General features: G+C 38.8%; 1 protein-coding gene and 1 long non-coding RNA gene across 18 annotated transcripts in view; both read left to right on the forward strand.

Moving 5' to 3' along the window:
* MTA3 (metastasis associated 1 family member 3) overlaps nt 1–25,058 on the forward strand; it is a 696,451-nt gene that overhangs the window by 127,645 nt on the left and 543,748 nt on the right. The window lies entirely within an intron of this gene.
* LOC110395301 lies at nt 17,622–23,750 on the forward strand. The gene is made up of 3 exons (XR_002436320.1): nt 17,622–21,771; nt 21,890–21,986; nt 23,502–23,750. It is a non-coding gene; the product is annotated as an uncharacterized LOC110395301 (long non-coding RNA).

Raw genomic sequence — 25,058 nt, forward strand, 5'->3', positions numbered from 1 at the left:
CTTTGTGCAAATAGCCCTTGACACTCTCTTGCCTTTTGTTATTTCCAGCAGATTGGAGTCGTTTGTTTGTTTGTTTCAGCTGAACTGTGACAAAGCAGCAGGTGAGGGCTAAAAAGAATCAAGGTCACTTTCAGGTTTTGTGCAAATATTTAGAGGGATTTGTGAAGTTCTGTAAAATTCAATTAATTTGCTTCCTACCTCCTTTTCCCTAGAACATTGGTTTGCAATTCTGGAAAAAACATTCCAAAAGTGGAGCTGGTAGCTGTACTGGGCTAAGGCTGTGGGGTTGGTGTTCACTTTAATTCTCATGCTGATTGAAGATGTCACCCTGGAACAGCTACTCATTGCTGATCCTCTGATGGGGGTTTCTGCCCTCTCTCAGCAGAAAGAATAGCATGGCCTCTGCAGTTTTCTGCTTCAAAATCAGCCTGAAACTCAGGCTTAACTACATGGTGTTTTCTGAAATGAAAGAAAGATGATTGAAGGGACTCCACTAACAAGGAGGGAGGGGAGCAGAGAGAGCTCCGATGGCCATGGAAAACAAACAGCTCAGTTCAGTGGTATCTTTAGCTACATAGGTACATCTGGAAGAAGACATCTGTCCACAACCTAACTCAGCCTTTGGCTTTACCACAGAATTATTAACCTTGCAGAAATAAATAACTGCATGAGGTTATTGAAAAAAGTAGAAATGATCTCAAATCAATCAATGCAATGCAATCAGTCTGATTTGAGGATCTGTGTTTCTGACTGCCTGCATTTATCTGCCTGTGACTAATCCAGCATTGACATCTGTGTCTTTTCCTCACCTATTCTGAGTTCTCACTTGTGCCTGATTGAGACCACTCTTGTTCAATCACAGCCAATTCAGAAGTATCTATCAGTCTCCAGCCAGGACCGGATACCTATTAAAAAGTGTAGACATTGAATTGCTTAGTCCTTTCTCTCAGTGCTGCTTGAAAAGAGCCTGACTTGCTCAACACTCAGACTACAGCTAGTGTAAAGGTCAGAAACATATTTGGTACAATATATCTGTTTGAAATGTCAAGTGATATGATAACTTTTCCATAAACTAATAGGTTAATCCAATATGATCACTGAGAAAGAAATAATCCTATTTTCAGATGTTTCCTCAGGACAATACTGTCATGAACACAGATACTGAATTTCTGATGGCTGAAGAAATGGATTTTCTATGTTGTTTGTACGTACGTTGCTCCAAAAGTAATGCCTCCTATTTATTTATTTATTCAATGAAATCTACAACTGATACAAAGAACACAATAACTCTATTCGATAGAGCATATTTTCAGCTACTAAACATTGTTTTTCTACATAGTCACCACCACTAGCTGACTCGCATGGATCAGCTGACCCATTTCATGGCATAACAGCTGTGCATGGCAGTATGGAACATGGCTTGTTTCTCACATCGCTATCGCCACAGTTGAAATGCACCACCCACCTCCTCACTGTGCTCACATCCACTGTTTGGTCTCCAGAAACATTCAATAAATTTCCATGAATGTCAGTGGGTGCAATTATTTCTACAGGGAGGAATTCAGTAACACACCTTTGCTTCATATGCACTTCCATGTCAGACACCATTGTGTCAGACTGCCCCTCTGCTGCCATCTGTCACATGGCAAGAAAATGTAATGAAATACTGGGGGGAAGGTTCAGTCTCCACTGCCGTATCACCAATATCCACCTCTGACCTTGATGGCCAACACAATAAAATAGGAGGCAATACTTTCAGAGTGGCCCTCGTAGCAGTGTACTTACATTCACGAAATTCATTCAGCTTTCAGTAGTGCAGGATGCTACAAGTGGCTGTCTGCAAAACTTTCATAAATACGCAATGAAAAATCAGTAGTAATTATGAAGCAAGTCAGTGAAGTACAATTTTAGTAAAATGCTTTATGATCAGCACTAAGGAGACTCAGGTAAATAGGCATATTTTCCTGATTTCTTGTTAGACGTACTGTCAGGGAAGAACGTGGATTTTTGTAATCTCATGCAAAGTTTATGGAACTCATTGCCACTCATTTTTTAACTTTAGCACCATCTAGTGTGCATGATAAAAACAATTTAAAAAAAATAAATAGAGGGCCGGTTCTTTAGGGCAGTTAGCTGTGGAAGCTCAAGTATGTTGTCGGTGTCAAAAGGAAACAAGCACATCTGAGTTTGTCCTGCTAACTTTCAGTAAAACAAGTTTCAAGTTTCTTATACCATCTCATGGGCACCACAGCACTTTAACTTGAACCTTATTTAAGTACTTGCTTGCACATAAGTTTAACACAGGAAATGAAATGCACAAAAATGAAATACTTATTTACCAGCAGGTTAAAAAAAAGTCAAAATACCAATGTCTGTTTTGTCCTAGTGCAAATATGCATTTGTATATTAATACATGTATGAGTGTTGAGCCGTGCACATTGCTGCAAGTTGATGCGGTTTGCTCCATCAAGCTTCTATCTTTCAGCTAAGTGAGTCTTGGCAGATGTTATCTAGATCTTGCCCAGACTTGGAATACAGTCAGAGATGAATTTCTTCCCTGTGTGCCTGGATCAGAGTGTAGTGCATTAGTGAGAAATTCACTGTGCTGTTACTTTTCCTGTTAGCATTGCTTCGTGCAGCATGTGCTCCACGTCTTGCACTTACCTCTGGTGCTAATGAACTTTGTATCACTATTCGCAATACATTTTGTTGTAAAGTCCCTCTGTTCCAACTTCTGCCCTCTTTCTAGTCATCTGACATTTTTCAGTATTGCAAGACTTAGAGCTGCAGCATTACTAATTTTCATGCTCCTGTTGCAGTCATGGTTCTGCATCTTCCTACAAGAGCTCCCATGGTGAGAGAAAGATCTCCTGTTCCCATGTGTACTTCTGCTTTCCAGGCATTACAGATAGTTTTAAATCAGAGAAGGTTAAAACTTGTTGATTTACAAAAAAAAAGTTTATCATTTGTTCATCAAGAAAACAGTTCTTTAGGGAAGTGGAAGGGAAAGGAAGGAGTAGTTACTGTGATTTTTTTTGAACTCAAGGCTTTAAATTCTATTGATTTTTTCACTGCCATTATTTTATGAATCAGGGATAGCCTATGCAGCCAAGACTGTATTACTGTAAGCCAAATGTGATAAAACTACACAGAGATAATCAACTTTTTATAGGACTGAGGAATTTGGGGTGTTTCTCAGTTCAAACAAGGTAAGAGAGTTCTGGGGACATCACTGGTCTCAATGGGACCATGTAATTTTGCAAACTTGAGAGGTGCATGCCATCATATTGCTTTTCTGTATGACCTCGCTCCACTCTGAAATAATTTAAATCAATTACTGAAATTTTTAGTGCTTAATAGCTGTATTTGGATTAAGCTTTTGAAGCTGACCTGTCATGAACTGACTCATTACCCAGACATCTTGTCTCCAGCCTAGCAAAGACTGCAAACTTTTCACAAATGCCACACATCAAATGAAATTTCAGAATATATCATCCAGATTTAAAAATGATAAAAACTACATTATAGTTAGTGACACTGTCACCCTCAGGTTTGAATCTGTTCATTACCTTGATGTGGGATTGTTGTATGCAGCACCATCTCGGGAACAGATGAAGCAAATGCTCCTTTTAGGGGGATCCTCTGATCGGATGTGCCAAAGAAAGGCCACTGGTATCCTGGCTTGTATCAGAAATAGTGTTGCCAGCAGGAGCAGGAGGTGATCGTCCCGCTGTACACAGCTCTGGTGAGACTGCACCTTGAGTACTGTGCTCAGTTTTGGACTCCTCACTACGAGAAAGACACTGAGGCCCTGGAGTGCGTCCAGAGAAGGGCAACAAAGATGATAAAGGATCTAGAGCCCAGGCCTTATGAGGAGCAGCTGAGGGAACTGGGATTTTTAGTCTGGAGAAAAGGAGGGTCAGGGGAGACTTTACAGCTCTCTACAACTGCCTGAAAGGAGGTTGTGGTGAGGTGGGGTTCAGCCTCTTCTCCCATGTAACTAGCGATAGTACTAGAGGGGAATGGCCTCAAGCTGCACCAGGAGAGGTTCAGACTGGGTATTAGATTTCTTCTCCAAAAGGGTGGTCAGGTGCTGGAACAGGCCCAGTATAGTAACTGAGTCACCATACCTGGAGGTGTTCAAGAAACGCGTATATATGGTACTAAGTAACATGGTTTGGTGGGAAAATATTGGTGGTAGGTGGACAGTTGGACTAGGTGATCTTGGAGGTCTTTTCCAGCCTTGGTGATTCTATGATTCTTTTCCGTGATTCTATAAGTGTGTTTATTGTCTGGTAGTTTTATGATGTTTATTTCTGCTCAGATTGTAATATCAATACTGTTGAATCATTTATAAAAGACTAATTCAGTTTTTCCTTGGGAAAAGAAAATTTTTCTGCAAACCAGATGTTGTGTCTGATCTGAACTTTTATGGGTAAATTGATTACGAAAGCAGGAACTGCTTATTTTCCCTCAAGAGGAAGTATGCTGGAGAGCACAACACTGAAGTAATTTATAAGAACTATAAAATTATCAGTCTCCAATCTTACTCCCCACCACTACACACACACATCAAAAGACTTGCAGTCTCCTACATCATTAAGGTATAGCCTCCATTCCAATCTTACCAAAATTGGTAAGATTAAAAGCAAATAAATTAAAGCAAATTTATATTGTGGCATACAGCATAGAAAATGCCACCAGCCTGAGGGCTTAGTATGTTGCTTCCACCGTTGCTGAAATTGTTTTGCCTGCTTGAAGTACACACAACAAAAAGAATTCAGTCTCTTGGAGAGCTCTGCTTCAGTGGTTCTTCATTTCTTTATGTAATTTCTGAAAAGTTGAACATTTAATTCCTAGAAGTTTTAATATTCTGTGCACTAGCAGCTATTAAAGTTATCTGCATGGGAAATAACTACTTCCCACTAGTTCTTTACTGGCAATACAGGAATTCAGCATCTCACAGGGGATTTGGCTTTAACATTTGGAATATAGTTTGAGAGCTCTACCATTCTGCTTTCCTGGAATAAGCAAAGTTGTAATTTTTTATGGAATTTTTAGATTGAGTTTCTGTTTTGCAAACAGAGATGTATTTATTCCTTGTAAGAGTGTGGTTTTAAAAGCAGTTAGACTTGGCTTAATTCCTTTCTTCTTCAATAGTAGTTTTGCAGTACCTGTTAAGTCTACTGCAAATATTCATTAGTCTCCACCTCCTACATGAACTTCTGTAAAAGACAAAATCTAATGGATAGATGAAATAGCTTGGACTATCATTGTCATGAGGGATGGGGAGAGGACATCTGAATACTCAGAGTGAATTGTACTCTAAAGCCAGGCAGGGTTAATACCCCAGATCTCACAATCTGCATGGACACTTTCAGTGCTGGGGCAAGAGTTTGTGCTTGAGTGCTTGTGGCAGTCCCATACCAAATGTTTAAATCGGAATAATTTAATTCTTAAAGGCAATGAATGAAGAGGAGAGCTGCCTATCTGACACCAATGAATAGGGAAGTCTGAACACTAGCACTCTAAGCTTCTTACGAGCACAAATGAAATGGCTTTGAAAGGGCTATCTTGAGAGTCACAATATAATTCTGACAAAATTTTGTAATTTTCTTCATTTCATTTTGTGGAAAATCTAGCAACTGGATTCCCTGACACAGTCTTTTATCTACATGCTATTGATTCCAGCTGTGAAGATAAGGAATAGGCTGAGCTCACTGTGTTCCTTTTTTACCAGCTCTTCGTTATTGGTACTGCATGATGAAGACAGGCTTCCTAACTAAACACATGGGTAATATGCATTTCTACTTCTAATATTTGTATTGGTTAAGTCCAGAGGCCTCCAATCTTCAACTGTTTTTTGATCGTGAGTACTGCTTTGTGGCAGAGTCTGAAGGCCATATGCCTGCACGTTCCCATTTCCTCACCCTATAATTAACTCTTGAGAGCTGCTCCCAAGAATACTTAAAATCTTGTTGATCTTATAAAAATGAAACAGCCAGCCTTAGGAGAATTGGTTATTTTAACAGGCAGGTTTCATATGATGACACTAAGTAGGGAAATTAAGACCAAATGAGAAGCAGACTAATATTTGGCCTTAGTTATATCGAAGAGCATCCTTCATGGAAAATTCCAACTGCTATTTTTCATGTAAGTCTATTGTGTGCTGTGCTTTCGGGATTAATTGGATTAAATTATGTTAATCCCTCTCTGTTCGTGCCTGGTCATTAATGAAAGTTTTCAGTCTGTATATGTTGCTCCTGAAGGTACTTAGCTAACAGCGAAGTAGGAGGAGTTAATGATGCCTTTTGTTCTGGATCTGAAAAACAGGAGAAAGATGTTGGAAAGAGACAGCAGCCAGAGAAAGATGCATAAGGACACACAAGGTAGTCCGCTGTAAATGGGGCTTTTCTAGAATCCACAGTTGTATCCACCTGCACACTGTACTAAGAATGCTTCCCATTAAAAAAAACTTGTTCAGAAACAAACAAAAAAGATAGTTAAGAAAAGGCAGGACTGAATGACTTCCAGGTTTCACTAGGTAATAGCCCAGTCTGATTTAAAATGTTCCAAGCTGTGGATCCTTTGTCAGGGACTAGGCACAACCAATCTACATTTTTGCTGCTTAAAAAAACTCCCGTCTCTGTAGATTTATCAGCACAGAGCCCTGACTCCATTTCACTCCATTAGATTTGGCGATCATGTCAGATACACAGCTGACTCTTAGTAGCTATAAATCAATGCACCTTTTCTTGATTTCAATGATAATACATTTCCTGTTCACCTGCTGAAGACCAGACTAAGTATTTGCTGACTTGATTTCTCATTTGTGTTGCATTCTTTATTTTGAGTTAGATACAGTAGCTGTAGTTTTTCTTCTGGTTTCAACTTTTGCTCTGTTTTTATTTGTGAGGTTACAGCTGTATTTTAATACATTTCTCCTATTCTAGCAGGTTACCTTGAAGAATCTTACTGAATCAGAAAGTAGGACAGTATGTTTTTATGAGAAAAGAAAAACTGGAATCTTCATTAAAAAAAAAAATGCCCTCGTATTATTTCCCATAAGTAGCAGCCACATTTCTGTGCTGTCATTTAATCCAAACTTTGTTTGTTTTTCTTTTTTTCATCGGGCACTTCCAGAATACAGGAGGCAGTGATGTGGGACTGGTACATGGGGCTGTATAACTTCTCTTTCTTACTTATAAAAAAGTACAGAGCAGAATAATGATAGTATGATTTTGTGCCTTGGGTTTCTTTTCACAAGTGTATCTAAAAATGTGGAACAAGTCCTAGTATTTCCATAAAAGCAAACTACTGCGGTGTATTAACTTGCCAGTTCTGTAGTGAGCCCCAGTAAAGGCTAGAAAGGCTCATTTTGTAAAGCAGACATTTCTATTTGCAGTGAGTGAACAGAAAATTCACTGAAGACCTACATTTAATTAAAATTTAATAAAAGTTTAGTCTTCTTAATAGAACAGCATGAGAGAAGGTGTAATGTGTATTTTGATCTTTCATGTTTCAGAACTAATTTAGCTGTTATTATCCTGTGATCCGGAGCCTTAGCAGGAAGTTAGAATGATAGGATGAGAGGGAATGCTCCAGGGGAGTTTCAGGTTGGATATTAGGAAAAACTTCTTCTCTGAAAGAGTGGTGAGGCACTGGAACAGGCTGCCTAGGGAGGTGGTGAAGTCACCACTCCTGGAGGTGTTCAAGAAATGTGTAGATGTGGTATTTAGGGACGTAGTTTAGCAAGCAACATTGGTGGTAGGTAGACGGTTGGACTAGATGATCTTAGAGGTCTTTTCCAACTTTAATGATTCTACGATTCTATGTTTTGTTTAAACATGATTTCTTTGTGAAAGTTATCTATTCCGTGAAAGATGCTTATTTCTAGCCCGTCTGTAGGGATTGAGACGTACTTCTCCAAAGGGTGCGTAATGCTCAGAGTAGCTCTAGTGGCAAAAGCTTGAATCCAAAGATTAGGATTCAAATACTGTTTTCTTGTATTAGAATAATTTACATTAGTATTTACTTGTATTTTGTATTATAAAAGTAGTATCTCAGCAAGTGTTTGCGTGTGCAGCTACCATTATAAGTGCATTACTAAGGGTGAATACTTTGTGCCATTCCGTTTAAGTGGTTGTGGATTTAGTTCTCCTTATGAAGAGAGAGCTCTTCTAAAGAAGCTCACCTCACTTTTAACCTCATCCAGAAATCAGCCTCTCAAATTGCTGTGTTCTGTTCAAAGCTTTCAGAGGTGGGGATGCCAGCTGGAAAGGGCTTTGTCTTCCCCTCCTAAGCACTTACTCAAAATGTACTCCTTTCCACTAAGCAATGGAAAGAGTTACTTGAAAGAACTAGTGTAGCTACAAGTAGTGAGCTCTTTTCCCTTCAAAACTAGATTCTAGGTACATTTACAGTCACTTAGGAATGTTCTGGTAGAGGGCTAAGAGAGGTTTTTGAGAAAGAAGAGAAAAACATCTTCTTGAGGCCTCTTTCATCATGCATGATTATGATGCTGTACAAGCATGGTCAAGAAGAGAACACTAGGATTTTGTGCCCATTTTACTGTTTTGTCTTCAGGGCAAACTCCCTCCCAAAAGCATGACAGAAGGGAAGTCTGACTTGCTGATAAGTGGACTCTGAACTTCTGAAGGGGCAAGTGGTCTCTGACAGTGTCCAAGTCATGATGTAATCATCATGGTGCAATGTGATATGCAGTGTCATGGCTTGACTTATGAAATTATGGAACAAGGGAACTTTGTTTTCAGTCAACAGGAAAGTGATCAAACCTCCAGCTCTTTGAAAGTATTTTTTTTTTTTTTTAGCTTTTAGTTTCAATTTAAAATTAAGGAAGTGGATTTCTTGCTGTGAAAATCACACTTCCTGAAACGATGTAGTTCCTTGGATGAGCAGAAAGAAATCAGACATTTGCAATGCCAGTTATCTTGAAGAATGCACACGCATACTTTTAAAAATGTCATCACCACTGCATGGCATGAGCATATTCAAGCACTAAATAATAGCTAGATATGAGAGCCCATTGTTACATGATCGCATGGCAGTTTGTGGATAATTTTCAATGGGTGGAATAGAAACTTGTTCTCAATAGGCTTTTGTCAAGTTTCAAAATAAGAATTTTAATGATGTTCAGATATGAATGATATTTTTGTCTGTATGAAACCAGTGAAATTTCCTAGATAAGGTGGGAAATGACAAAGGTTGATAATCTCTTGAATAAAAGTATAGCTTTGAGCGTTGTGTTCGTATTGGTAGGAGGGGCCTCATCTTCTTGTAAAGGCTTTTTTAAAGATTTAAGTGTGCTCATTGATGACTTCATTTTTCACCCTTTCACACAGCATGAGGATTAGTAGGAAAGACTGTTGATTGATTCTGTCTTACCTTTCTGATGCTTGGATATGGCACAGGACGGTGATAAAGGGAATTTTTGAACTCAGAACTGAGTGAGAAGTGCTTCTGTGTCCATTGTACAGGTTGGCTGTGGTTGGAGTTTCTAACCAGAGTGCAGATGAGGTGCTATGGCAAAACTCCATTCCCAAGAAACAGCTTGGATGAACTGCTCTGTTCTGTAGAGGGAACAGTTCATCAGAATTCCTTTGTATTAGGGAGGACAGTATTTTTACTGAAGACACTGTGTCATATCTATCAGATTGAGTGGATAATCTAGTATCTGAACAAGACAGAAATATCAATTAGGATAAACAAACAGACAATGAAGTAATATAAATGTGAAGTGTCCCACTAAATAAAACAGCTATGGTTTGTATTAGTATTCAATACTTGCATTTTATACTAGCATTTATGTGCTGCTGTTTATTCTGCTTCACCCTTTAGAAAGCTCATTATCTTTTGGACAGTTTCTAGATGCTCAGTGAGTAGCTGCAGTCAAAAAGAATGAAGAGTCTTCCAGGTCTGAACTTTGCTGTAATTACCACACTTGCTTTAATGTTTTGGTATTATCATGCTAATGCTGGCATTACATCCTTTGGCTCTGATTTCTGCAACTCACTCTGCTTTGCTTTGCAGGGCAATATGTAAAAAAATATCTCACAGTTAGATCGCATACTAAATTTTGGCCCTTGTCTTCCTTGCTGAAGGATGAGCCACAGTGCTTTGCTCTTCTGTAACCTGCACTGGCTGCCCAATATAGCTGACTGGTGTTTTTTGTCTGTAGACAAAGAACGCACAGTTGCTCACTGAGTTCCAGAAAAGGTCCACGGTTGAGGCATCGATATGGCAAACTTGGACTGACACAACAGGTAGGGCACTGGACAAACTTATGATGCCCTTATGACATTTCTTAATATATGGAAAGCAGTCATGTGAAATGACTTTCCTTTGTCATAACAAACAAGGTAAGGAATTTGTTCTGTAACAAAGTTCACAATGGAGGCATGCTGTGTAGGGACAAGTCTGATGTCAGAATCACCAAAGATTGTTTACAGAATATTTTAGTACTTGAGTATGCTTGAGCATGTGGAATATTTTTTTTTTAATAAGAGTTTTCTTTTTTTTCTTTTCTGTTTTTTTTTTTTTTAAATCCCCCTAGGATCAGTAGGGTTGGTGTAGTGATGCATTTTGTGTGTTTAACTTGTGTTGCTTGGTAAGTCAGAATAGTGAGTTCATGGAGGCTGGGGTCCCTATGCTTCCTTGCACCTTCACAGGACTAGAAAAGAGAGGGCAGTGTAGGGCTGGGCTGAGCTGCCTACTGGGGTTAAACCACACTGATACGCATTCCAAGGAGCATCCCTCTGCCTCAGCTGCCAGAGGGAAGACCAGTCAGGAAATTTCATATTTCCCATTCAGGGCTGATGGAGCAGCTGCTCCTCCCTTAGTCCATCTGCTGGTGGCACATCTGTGCCGTCCCAGAAAGCTGCCTCTGGGAAAGCACAGCTCTGCCTTCCAGCTACGGCTGAACTTGGCAGCTGCTCAAGAGTTATGCATGAATTTTGACTGTGCCTTTAGAGCAAAAGATTCTGTATTCCAGTTGAATTGTGCTGGTGTAATGTAATGGAGAACGGTATCTGCTTCCCTCTTGCTTTCAAACATGTATTTAAATAAACATACTGGATTGTGTATATTGCAGACTATTCCATGCTAGCGATATGACAGTCCTGATATGGAAGTACCATTGCGTACAATGAATTACAATGAAAAACTTTCATGAAGTTTTTCAGTATTTTCCACAAACTAATTTTTAGGTCACATAGAACTTATTTAAGAAATTGTAATAAATTAAGTTGTCGCAATATGCAAGATCTTATCATCTCTAATTGCTAACCTGCTATAGAAGATAAAAGTAGACATACAGCTAATGAGGTAAAATTATTACATGAAACAGTCCTATAAAGTTTTCTACTTTAATAAGTTTTTTATTCTAGAGATCTCCTCTGGTCCTAAACTTAGTCCATGGAAACACCACTGGCCTGAAAGAATATGAAAAGAATATCATTAAACTGATTGGCTGTAAGGTCCTTGAGCAAAGGTTTTTGCAAAAAATTGCCATTGTAATATTCTGTATTGGCCCTTACTAGTATTAAAAGCATGAGAAACACAAATGCATGTCTTAAGCTGAAGAACTTTTGTTAAATAATAATAGTTCTGTTTGACTATCTTTGTAATGGTGTACTGAACTCATTTCATTTATTATTGGCTACCTTAAAATGATTAAGTATATTTTAAGAAACAGTATAAATGTCTGAAAATCAATTCTCAAGAAATACTTCAGAAGTAAAGTTTTTGAAGGCAACCTGATAATGTTGATTGGTGCCAATAAATGTTTTTTATTTCAAAGACAGAACAGTCTTCTATCACAGAGACAAAAACATGAATAACTGCAGTTACTCTGAAGCAAAGAATATTTCTTTTCTGTTCTGGAGAGCTTCTCTCCCCCATAACACGTGTTAGCGTCCAAACCAATTATTTCACATAATGGCTGTAAAGGCACGGTAATGGTTCTGTCACAGTAGGAATATTTCCCCTTTGAAAATGAGTGTCTCGTCTTCCCTGTGTTTGTTGACGATGTCAGAGAGACCATTTATTGTTGAATAACATGGCATTTTCTCTTCACTAAATTACAGAAGTCTAACAGGAGTCTATTTAAAGTCAGCTTTTGTTCAACAGAGGTTTTTTTGGAAAGCAAAGAATGGCTCGTCCTAGAAACATGGAGTTGCACACGTAGGCTCCTAATGTTTTGCATTTTTTTTGGATATTTCTATTTATTTATCTCTGATCTTACTTCAAGAAAAGATTTTAAAGAAATAAGCTAGCAAAAATAAAGCTTTTCTTTATTTTTTCTTTTAATATTCATTACAACAGCAAACAATAATTCAAATGCTCAAACAGTTTGTTATGTTGTTGTCATCTTGTACTGCCTGAGTCCTGCCCAGGCAATATGTAATTTTTTAATGCTAACATTGCTGACCCTATTCTAAGCAGGAGATCGGATTTGATGACCTCCCTGCTGAGGTGCCTTCTAAACTGACATATCCTATGATACCTAATTTTATTTGGAAAACATTTTTGAATTAAAAGTAGAATAAGATATCAAATGCTCCCTTTCCATCAAAGATTATTTTATTTTGAGAAATATTTATTGCCTCCTTATTACTTAAATTCTACTGATTTTCACAAGTATATACAGTGTTTGCATGTTCCTGTATTCTTTGATCAAAGCTGCACCCTGAAACAAATTTAACTAGATGATAGCTACGTGATCTGAAGCTACCAATCACAGAAAAATGTAAAGCATTCAGTTACTATACAAAATGCAGGCCTGGTGAGAGCAGCAGGTAATAGGACTCTTCATCTGATGAGGAACCCAGGAGCATTCAGAGCTGATTGCCTGGATGCAGGCTGCCACACTGCACAGCAGAGAGAGTAGGGCATGCCAATGCATCAAAGTAGAGGGGGGGAGACGGGGTAAATAGGATATCCCACAGTTCCCAGGTGGAAACAGCTCTTGGAGCAGCAAGCTCTGGTATGGTTATCCTGAAATGGCTGCCCTGCAGGTGAGCTGCATTGGAGGGCAGTGTCTGAGTGTGCCTCAGGTGTGTTGTCTGGGGCCTTGGTGGCCAGCACTTATTGCTCTCATAGCAGATGAGTGAGTGCTGTGGTAAAATCTCCAGAGTTTCTGAAGGATATTTTCTTAGTATGCTACATGATTTAATTTTTGGGAACCCCAGGAGACCTTCCTGCCTTTAGGAGAAAACTTTTTGATCTCTGAAGCACTTTGAATCACTTTAGGAGCCTGGGCCTTTTGTTCCTGCAGAAAGGTATTCCTCATAGGCCATGTGAGTCACTAATGGAAGTAGAGTAGGGCTTTATGCCTGCCTTACGTCCTGGGCTGAGATAGATCGCTCTTCAAGAGCCATTACAAACCAGTCAAGAAGAGGTCATTGCTTCAGTAAAATGTGTTGTAATGAAGATGATTTCATTCCTCTGTCTGGAATGGAAGAAGGCAGCTTTCAAGTGCATAAGTCCACCAGAACTGGGCTGCTTACTGCATTACAGACCCACCCTGTTGTGTATCAAATACCCAAATTCTTTCACATGAAGAACTACTCAAACGCACATTAAATGCATAGTCAGAATGGACTCATGCCTCTAAAAAGTCCCCCAAACTCAGTAAAAATAATTTGCTTTTTAAAAAGGCGTTCAGCTCTCTGAGCCATGAGATTGGTGCATAAGGCATATTAAGTTTTTCCATCAGCTTTAAAAAGTTTAAGTTTTTCATATCCATGGACTATAGGAATCAAAAATGTACTTCTTGTGGTAATCAGAACATGAGAATTCATGTCTGCTGTTTGGTTTCTTCTGGGATAGCTTTCTCGTATATTTTCAGATCAACTGTTGAAAATACAGTTAAGAGAAAAGATGTAGACAAATAAGGTGGAAGAAGAAAAGCTTTTTTACTAGTTACATTTTTTTTAACTAAGCTTCTTCAAATGCATAGCTAAAAAATGCACAATATTCTGTGTCTGATTTATGGCAAAGCTTAGAATTAATGATTTCGTAATACATGATAAGAACGAATTCAGAACTAGCAAGTGCAATGCTCAAATGCAGTAAACATTCAGAAGAAACAATAATGATATTGACACACAGAAGCAGAGACATAATTGGCTTTGAATGCAAAGCTGTAGTTTAGGCACCCATCTTGTTTGCTCAAAGGTTCTGCATCAGAGGTTCTTGCAATCCAGGTATGTGCAATTAATCTCATAGAAATCAACAACATTTTATGTGGGAACATGAGAGAAAACGATCCTTATTAAATAGGAAATAATTCCATGTTTCCATTCCTGCTTATGTTTATCTTGCTTCTACATTTCAAAAGCTTCTAATTAATATTTACTTTAAAGCTTGGTCTGAATGTCACTCATTCTGCATACATGGCATGGGAGTGAGCTGTAAAACCATTGAACTGCTGAAGCAATATACCACCATGAAATCCAGCCCTACCAACAAAAGTAGAAATAATGTAGTATCCTAAATGCAAAGCTAAATAGGTACATAATTTCCCTAAGTAATCTGCTTTTATATTGGTTTTCTCCAAATAGTCAGACTGATTGTACTTTTTTTAGTTAATATTATTTTGTAGAAAAAGTGTTTTTTGGACAAAAATATTTTCACAAGTAATTCACTTGGGATTATTTTCTTTCAAATGGCTCAACATACCAAGACACAATAAGATATTTCATTGAAATACTCTGCTACATCACATCCTGAAAATCATGTTTGTCTTTTCAAAGGTTGTAAGATTGGGATCTGAAGCTCAATCTTGGGATCCCAAGCACACTTAAGTTGTTCTTGATGTGCTTTGACCACAGACTTCCATGATGTCTGATTTCTCTCATTGTGAGAAAGAGTATGTTGCAACATTGAAAATGTAGGGCAACCTAGAAGAAAAATCTGTGATAGAGACAATAATACAACGTATTAGAACTACAGCTGCTCTGGATTTCCCAGCTGACAATGTTTCTGATTTGATTTTTTTTTTCCTGAAATTATTTCTGCTGTTTGGTCTTTTTTTGAGGGGTGGGAATGGTTGTGAGGAATTGAAACAGTGCTGATTGCACTTTCAATGTTTTTCATTTTTGTTAATATTTTTTTCTGAGAAAAAAAAATTCTTTTTCTACCAGCTTCTTTTTAAATCAGTGCTTAGCATTCATTATTGATAATGAGGCTGTGTGATATGTTTTATTATGAATGTATGAACTTCTTCAGTTCACTAGCTCAACAAATAAACATTTACAAATGCATTACGTTTGGGGGGGGGGGGGGGGAATCTCCTTCTGCATCTCAGCCATGGGTCCAGAATTGATTTCTGTTAATTTTCCTATGAATAAAATGTCAAACATCGATGTTTTAAAATGGAAACAGAAAGGCTGGTAAAAAGTATTAATCACATTTCTAATTAGAAGGCAGTTGAATGTGATTAGTGATGTTGATGCTACTTGAGGAGTTGCACTGGCAACTCTTGGCAAATATTTGTTTTTGAAATGTTGGCTATCCTGTAGTTGTTGTACGGATCTGACTTCAAAGCTATATTTAATGATGGTAGAAAGGATAAGACTCCAAGTTCAGACATGTACACTGGGCTTTGATCTCAGATAGGAAATTCAAGAGATGGGAAAGAGCTGTGGTTCCGGCCACTGGCTGGCCATGGAAAATATTTAGGTTTAGCTGAACAAGAAATATAAATAAGGTAAAATGGCAGCCACATGGCTTTAATAAACAGTGAATACCTACTAAAATTATATGACAAATACTTCTTAGGGACCCTAGGGTCCGATTTATATTCCTAGGAGTAATGTTTTGAATTTATGCTGTGAATACTTGCAAAAAAGCAGCAAATTACTAAACCATCTGCTCATGGATCATTTGAAAGAAAATTGTCAAAAAACCCTTCAACCAGTGCAATGTTTCATTGGTATTTGATGAGAAGAACAAGCACAGGCAGCAGTCTACAGTCACTGAACTGAAATGTGAAAGTACTGATTTCTTATCCCAGCAGAGTTACAGCTCTGAATTGTTAGTCAATTCAGGTTGTGCTGTTTTTATCCTGGTTAGTCTTTGAGAAAGGACCTTTTCTTACTTTACTGACCTGCAGATAATAACCACTGTGTGAGCTGTACACTATAAGTAGTTCATCTGGCTCTGCTATCATTCCCCTGTAAAGGAAATGGCACCTGGAAGGGGAAAGCTGCAAATATGTGCCAGTGGGGAAACAAAACAAAACAAAAAAATACCTTTAAAGTCAAGTAATAAACACTGTCTATAGGGTAGTATAGAATTATTTAGTAACACATGCAACAGCCATCATTTCTGAGATTGAAGAGATCCATTGTTTGTTGTGTGTCAGTATGATCAATGGTTTGTTTTTACATTACATCAACACAGCTTTTCTTCAATATGTTGCAGCATTGAATCAGCTTGTTACAGTGCCTGAACACAATTCTTACAAGAAAAATGGCTGTTGGCCCAGTAGCAGGAACTAATACTTTATTTGTATAAGACATCAATTACTACAATGAGTAGGTGCCCTGAAAACATATTCTCCAGAAACTGGCTGCTACCCTTTCCTTTGAGAGAGACGTCGAACAGAGGAAAAGCTCTCCTGGTAGCTGTTCCAAATGAGGATTTCTCTCTCTTTTTGCTACATGGAATTTGTTTCTGGGTTTTTTATTGAAATGAGGTAAGGGGTAAAGTCAACAGCAAATGGAGCCTGCGCAGAAGAAAATCATATCAGAGGATCACAGAAAAACAGAATTTGGAAAGGATCTTAGAGTGAAAAGGACATACATCCAGCCCCACTCAAAGCTGAGCCAGATTAGATAATTGTCTTAATTGGCAGCCTGTGCCAACATGTTGCTATAAACCCATCTAGTAGTTGAGATCAAAGAAAGTACTGCTACATGGACATCGGACACTGTAGAGAAGAGAACCCAAGTTGAAGCTGCTGCTTGTTGGTGCACAGCTGCTGGATGGCCTCCATGCCTCCCTGGAGCAGTGCCTGGGGAGAGACTCTGTTTGTGCCTGTGTGAGTGTAAGGCTTTTTCGGCCAAACCCTACCCCTTGCTTGGTTCGCTTAATCAGATGAGCTTAGCACTGTCATACTACCAGGTGTTCTTTTTCCCTTTCTTTACCAGCCAGTGTTACTCTGTGGAGAAGTACCTCCCAGTGCAGCTCTTTAGCTGCTGTAAAATATGGCAGTGGGCAAGGCTGGAGCAGAGTGGTCACATGTGGGCAGATGTGGATTAGCTGAAAACTGCTTCTGTGTGCAACACAAACAGCCCCTGGTCATGGAAGCAGATAGCTTGCAAAGATGTAATTTTAATAGTAGTTGAACTTGCAGCCAAGAAATTGTTCTTTCTTTCTCAGTTAAGTGAAAAGCTTATAATTAATTCAAAACTCTGAGGACTGTGTTGCAGATAAAAGTCTATTCTCTCTGGCTTTTGGGTCTTGCATACTTAGCATTAGGTCAAAAGAAATCAAAATAAGTGTAAAATGCTTCAAAAAAAAAAAAAAAAAAAAAAGAAGCTTGCTAGCTAGACAGAAATATTTCCCATTATTTTTTTTGAGTAGTAAATGTTTCAGAAATCATGTATGCAAATTTCTTTTTCTTGACCAGGACCAATGAATGTAGCTGGTTTGCACCTTTGCATGGAAAATTGCAGAAAATGTTTTAAAAACATCCTGAAGTATAAAAAAAGCACCTGTCACTGGCTGTTTTGACAGTCTGAGTCAGAATGTATGGTGATAGTCTGTAATCACAGGAACACTAGCTCATGCCAAATAGGTTGAGTGAGTTTTAATTTTACACATTTATGCCCATCTACAGCATACAAAGAACAATAACCCATTCAGTGAGGAAAACATATTTGGACAGGTGTTTGGCAGAGAACTCCCACTACATACAAGAATTGCAATAAACCCATTCAGTGATTACCAAATTTTTTGGAGTAATGCCCACCACATCTTACTCTGTACCAGCTGAAAGCCAAAAATACAGGAGTAGCATACTGGAGGATCTCTTAACACCTCAAAATACTCCTTCAGATATACATAAAAAAATTCTCTACCGTCAGTTGTATTTTGCATAACTTTGGGATGCTGCATTGCATACAAGATAACAGCAAATGAAAATAGTGCTTTGTTTTCTCTGCTTAATAAATTCTCCATCTCTGCTCAGTTGTCTGTCTACGGAAAATATCATGAGATGCAATGAAATATTAGAGAAGAGTCTCTTTAGGCCGTGAGGAACTAATTCCACACACAAATGACGGGCTTATGGAGCTCAGCTGTGGCTCTGACCATGTGCTGGGTTTGAAATTAGCAGTAAGAACCAAGTGTGCTTTTATAAGGATTTTTAAACAGGCTGGCTTTAATTTCATGATATCAGCATAAGGTAGGTTTCATTCAGTTGGAAGAAGATCAGGTTAGCTTTCTGTAGCAATAGGGCATTGCCTTTCCTTCCGGAATTTTTAAATGAGAAATGAATCTGGATGGTAATTCTGATTGTCTACAATGAGCCTCTCTGATAAGAACTACTGATCTGTCATCAATTCCCATCTAGAAGCCTATCAAGGCTAACTTGGTATCAATTTTTTAAGGTAGAAGTGCTTGCTAGAGGAGGGAGGGGAAAAAAATGTTGAGTTGAATTATTTTTCTCAAATAATTTCTTTTTTTTTTTTTTTCCATGACCATTTTGAAGAACACATAAAGGGCTCAAGTTCTTCTTACCGTCCCTAGTCACTAACCTCACTTATATAGCTCTGGAGTAAGCAGATGAAGATAATTATATTTCTCCTAGTGCTGCTGTTTTTTGGCTACTGCTTACCGGTGGTAGCTTGGAAGTTTTGAATTAACTTCGAACTTTAGCTAGCTTTGTATTTTGAAATTGCTCTATTGACTTGGTAATGTTGACTGTTGCCAAAGGAGGAGATAACATGATTTCTAATGTTTATGGAGGCAAGAAGTATTCAGCTATCATAAAGATTGAAACATAGTGGGATTTAGGGATGAATGATGCGTATGTGAAGTCTAAGTAACCTCATCTCTCATTGAAAGTAACAAGCACACTGTGAAAAGTAAACATTGAAGAAAAATGTCTCAACTGTGTGAACGCTGAGTTAACAGCAGATTAGTCAGTGTTAACAGAACTGAACTGCTGCTTTATGAAAACGCTGTGAAAACATAGCTGCATCAGCTAGTTATACCAAGAAAAATGTATTCCTAAGTTATTTCCTGCATGACTCAAAGATGATAATTCATAACCTGATACACTTCCTAACAGAAACTTATCCTGATCTGTAGCTCTCCCCTAGAGTTTAGGTAATAAGGGTAACAAAGGACTCAGATGTGACCACACAGTCTGTTCTTCACTGTGTTTGTGTTCCTTCTGCACTGGATACTCAGAGAACCAAATTTAGACTAATAAATTTGGCTTGATTCTAGACTATGATAATCAAGTCATGGAAGATTAATTTTATTTTCTTTTCTGATAAGTGAGGCAAAATTTACACTATGAGAAGCCAATTTCTGATCTCATTAGTTGCGTGTCAGTCTGTAGTGGTCCCATGACTTCAAAGCTCTGCTTCTCTTTTTAATGCCAATGCTCCATCTGTTCACCCCTGCTCTCACATTATTATTGTGTCTTCTGCTTCATACCTCAGTGCCTTTTTAGATGAATGTCCTGTGCCTGGACTAGCCTTACATTTTGTATGTCAAGCTTGTAAAACCTGTTATTGAAAGAACATATCAAAATGTATTTCTTATACCTCAGTTCTCATTGCATATTTTTATTTCATAATCAAAATTCTGACTTCACTGAAAATAATTGGAAAACTCCCCTTGGCTTCCTGATGGACAGGATTCACTGTCTGTGTCTGGATTTGTCTAAGAGAGATTGAAAAGTATTTGGGGCAGAGAGTTGGATAGACTTCCAGCTCCTATGGTAGTATATTGGACAGATTTATAATATTTTAGAGTGCTTAGCTCTTCAAAAGAGATTTCTCTACTTCTGTTAAATGAAAGCTAAGTCCCTCTCAGGCTGAGACTTTTTTGTTTGCCAGGCATTTTATAAATGTGGATTTCCACTCTCCAAATGATGCTGCAGAACTCCATTTTCATTATTAATAACATTTATACTGATTCACTCTACCTGCTGTCAGCAGTGTAGCTAAGGTCTCTGTATCAAGAACTGCGTCATACTAGATTTCCTCTAAGGAGGCAAGCCTGCTTCTCTCTGGTCTGTATTGCCTCCAGATGTGCTGCTGTTGTTATGTGTGGCTACATGAGTGTATCCAGCTCCCTCTGTGTGCCTTCTGTGTACAGGCCACCTGATGCTCAGGAATAGCCACAGTGCTCAAGTCCCATCACAGTCAGTTTGTTGACCTTGTGCAAGCAACAGTTCTGGACTGAGGCTGTGTGTCAGACTTGTCTCTTACCTCTGTTCTATTATCTACCCATCTTTTTTTGATGTACAGGCCAAAAAGCAACTTTTTAATTTAATTAATAGCTATAATGAGTATCAGGGGGTGCAAACACAATTCTGAAGAGGTTATACCATCTGAGTGTTAATGCTTTGAGTTTGCTTTGCATCCATTTATGAACTCTGGATTTAAAAGCAATACATAGTTGATTCTGGCATACCCTTCTGGTATGTACAGGCAATTGAAGCATGGAGTAAGGCAGCCACAATGCCATCAGGTTTTGGTGTGTTTTCCAGAATTCTGGTTGAAACAAACAGAGTAGGAAAGAAGCAGGTGTTTTATATAACAAAGAACAATGTGTATCAGCACTATATAGTTCTTTGGACTGTGTCCCATTTAGCCCAGAGCTTCAATTTCAAGATAATGCAGAAAATACCTAATAATCAGGAAAGGTAATAGTTAGGTACATAATTTTGATGAGTGAAAAATGAAAAACCTCTATGGAAGCAACAAGGAGGTTCAACAGAGCAGCAGTAATACAGACTCTAACTGTTATTTCTATAGCACAAGGTGTTGATATTTTTATTCACTGCTTTAAATATCCTGTCCAACGTGGTGTCAGCAAGAATTACAACACTTTCTGTCCTGTTCAGTAGCAACGTGAATAGACTAAAACTGTAGCAAAGATCTTTGGAAGACCAGTACTCTCTTTTCAAGTAGCAGCACATACAAAATGATGGAATGATCACCAGTAAGAAGTAAGCAGTAATTATGTTGAATGGGTATGTAGTGCTTGGTTTCCAGCTGTTCTTCTAAAAGCTCAAAAGATGGTCTAAGTAATTTCACTGCAAGCACGAGGAAAGAATGATCAAAAACTTCCGTCTGTCATTTTACTCATTGCTGCAGTTCTACAGTTGTGCCTGGCATTGTTGTTGCTTGAAGTCTGCTGCCTGCATTTGGATGGTAAATCGGGCTACTTTCTAGCCAAGAGCTTGTGAAGTGAGCTGCAGAGGAAGTACAATGAAGTTGCAAGTCGTGGCATGCTTATTAGAAATTTATGAGTCATAATGTACTCAGTATGATGGACAAACCATTCAGAGATATCTTAGTTACTAATAAAATATTTGCTCGAAGAAAGAATGCAAAACCTACCTGTACTGTTCTCAGCTTTCCAGCCAAACCACACTTGGAATAAAAACATGAGTTTTGTTCTTGGTTTCTTCCAGTCTCATTCAGTGAGAACAACACCAACAAATGGCTTCATATTTCTGGGGGGAAACCAAATATGTAGATCTGTGTCATTAGCCAGCAGGTACAGCATAACCATTGGAGTGACATTTGTCAAAACATTTTGGCATCTTTCTTTCTTTTAAAGTATATTAACATCCATTATTCTTCTTTTCTGACTGTTTAGTACTTTGTTTCTCAAGGTGCCATGAACACAGGGAAAGAACTCTAAGAAGCTAGTTCATAAGGAAAAGTTTCTTGTGCTTCACCATCAGATGTACTGGACTGTTTCCTGAAGCAGTATGTTTAATATTTCGATATCTTTTTAAATTCTAAATTGTTGTGAATTAAACTTATTTTCTTTCCTTTTGTTTGTTTCTGGCAAATCTTTCTAAGCCTTTCAATTTCATATTATGTAGCAGATGCCCTTTGCCTGAATGCAGTCTTATCTGCAGGAAATTGCAATTATGCATGAACAGAGGATTGGACTTAAGGTTTATTAAACACATAAAAGTAGTTAAAGCGATCTGGAAAAAATGAGTTTTGTAGGTATGTCTGTACCTCATGAAATAATGTGTTCATACAGATTAATTTTAGGTATGTTGTCTTGTGGAAAACCCCCCTTGTTCTTGATCTGTCAGAGGAAATAAATAAGGAAAGGATTCTTTATTGTATAAGTATTGTGATAATACTTTTCATTTTAGCTGTGATGAGTTGTGTTTTTTATTAGTATATCGCAGCTGTCTGAAAACTAGAAGAAATTCTTAAATTGAGATAAATCATTCTGAAATAAAATTTAAAAATTGACATGATTTTTGCTCATATGATCTGAAAAGGATAAGAAAATGTTGATTTGACCTTTACAAGACATTTCTACAGCTTTCTAGGATGTTTAGAATCCCCAAAGCTTGTTAGTTTGTTAACATAACAGCTATGAGAAGCCAGAGACAGAGTTTCCCTGGATTCTTCATCACTGGAAGCAGCTGCTGCCCATTCTGGGAATCAGAGAGCCTGCACTGGTAAGGACCCATGGAGCTGCGTGCTCAAAGAGCAGCCCATGAGAAAGGCAGGCAACATGCCATAAACAGCACAGCATCCATGTCAGTTGACTCTTAACCTTCATAGGGGAAAGCAGCATTTAAGGACAACAACTTGCCTTCTGTTTCTTCCTAGAGTTTCATTTTCATTTGTGTTCTGCTCTGCTTCATTTTGCATCTTTCACTCTAGTTACATGGTTTTGCAAGTATCCTTCATTGGAACCTCTATAAGTTAGTCTCTTTCCAGTACCTTGCCTTCCTCCCTTTGAGGGAGGGATTTTGCTCTCCATTATCTTTGTTATGTAGCATTGTGTATGCAGCTGGGGTCCATCTGCCCCTAAGGCACTTGAAGCTTAGTGCTACTTTATAGTTGGTGGGAAAATTCTGAGATTCAGCAAAAGGAAATTGCTCTGTAAATTTGAGTTAACTGTAGTATATTTGACATAGCAGCAACAGAAAGATTAGACTGAATGGTTTCTTAACATAGCTCATGCTTAAAACTTACAGCAGTATTTGTCTTTCATGACACATTTCAGAACTGTTAGTTTTCTAATAAAAAATATTTGTATAATTCTGCAAGGTTTATTGAGTCTAACAGGATGGTTTCACCCGCAGCGCTCTGACTTTCTTTGAACTACCGATGTCTCAATACATTTTAGCTATATTAGGTTATGGTAATTCTTGATGCAGCATCCACATATGCATGACATTAACAGCTTACACATGATTTCTCAAATACATAAACATATATATTATTTATTTACTTATTTATTCACAGCTACCTTTCATAGAGTATCCACTCAGAGGGACATGAATGGACCTGCTGATGGTCCCATGCCATTCAGAGGGATCTCAACAGACTCGAAAGGTGGGCCCAGGTGAATCTAATGAGGTTCAACACAGCAAAGTGCAAGGTTTTGCACTTGCACCAGAGGAATGCCAGGTGCGTGTGCAGACTGGGAGGAGCAATCCTTGAGAGTAGGCCTGCAGAGAAGGACCTGGGGGTTCTGGTGGATGAAAAACTGAACATGAGCCAGCAGTGTGCTCTTGCAGCTCGGAAAGCAAATGGTATCCTGGGCTCCATCAGAAGAGAGGTGGCCAGCAGGGAGAGAGAGGTGATTGTCCCTCTCTATTCTGCCATCGTGAGGCCCCATCTGGAGTATTGTGTCCAGGTCTGGGGCCCCCAATACAAGAAGGACAGGGAGCTGTTGGAGAAGGTCCAGAGGAGAGCCACAAAGATGATCAGAGGGCTGGAGCACCTCCCCTGCAAAGACACGCTGAGGGTGCTGGGCTTGTTCAGCCTGGAGAAGAAAAGGCTGTGGGGTGACCTCTTTGCAGCCTTCCAGTGCCTAAAGGGAGCCTACAGACAGGAGGGGAGTCAACTCTTTACAACAGTAGATAATGGCAGGACAAGGGGAAATGGTTTTAAGTTGAAGGAGGGAAGATTTAGGTTGGATATAAGGGGGAAGCTCTTTACCAAGAGAGTGGTGAGGTGCTAGAACAGGCTGCCCAGAGAGGCTGTGGATGTCCCGTCCCTGGAGGTGTTCAAGGCCAGGTTGGATGGGGCCCTGTGCAGCCTGGTCTAGAATTACATATGGAGGTCTGCGGCCCTGCCTGCGGCAGGGGGTTGGAGCTTGATGATCCTTGAGGTCCCTTCCAACCCAAGCCACTCTATGATTCTATGATAGAGCAAACACACGTTAGGAAAATGTTCTGCACCAGAGGGCAGTGGGCATGACACAGGTCCTGAGCAGCCAGAGTTCGGGAAGCATTTGGACAATGCTCTCAGACACAGGGCTTGAATGCTGTGTGGTCCTGTGTGGAGCCTGGGGTTGAACTCTGTGATCCTTATAGGTTCCAACTCATGATATTTTGTGATTCTATGCATGAGGTGGCACCCAGCAAATTTTGGAATGCTGGTGTCCTAATATCATCCTAATATTCTTGTTTCTTCTCCAAGTATTGCTGACTTAAAAATAATTGCAAAGATATGCTTTTCCAGCATTCCAGGATGATGTAAGCATTACTAAATGTAATAAACAGCTAATTTTGATGTTTCTGTTCCCTTTTTTCCCATACTGAGCATAAAAGAGGCTGAAATTAACACAGGAATTGGCAGAAGGGACTGCATGGTGCCAACCACTGAGGTTAATTTTGTGCCATGTGATGTGGCAGATGTCTGATCTGTAGTTATTTGACTGGGTTTTGTCTGGTGCTTCCCTCCTCCTGTCATAATGCCCAAAGTAAAGCTGGGTTATGTTCCAAAGGGTTGGTTTGCATGCATTTTTTGGAAAGGAGGGAAATATATTGGTATTATATTTTCCTCTAGAGCATA

This window comes from Numida meleagris, chromosome 3 (assembly GCF_002078875.1).
Source record: "Numida meleagris isolate 19003 breed g44 Domestic line chromosome 3, NumMel1.0, whole genome shotgun sequence".
In the NCBI taxonomy this organism is placed as follows: domain Eukaryota; kingdom Metazoa; phylum Chordata; class Aves; order Galliformes; family Numididae; genus Numida; species Numida meleagris.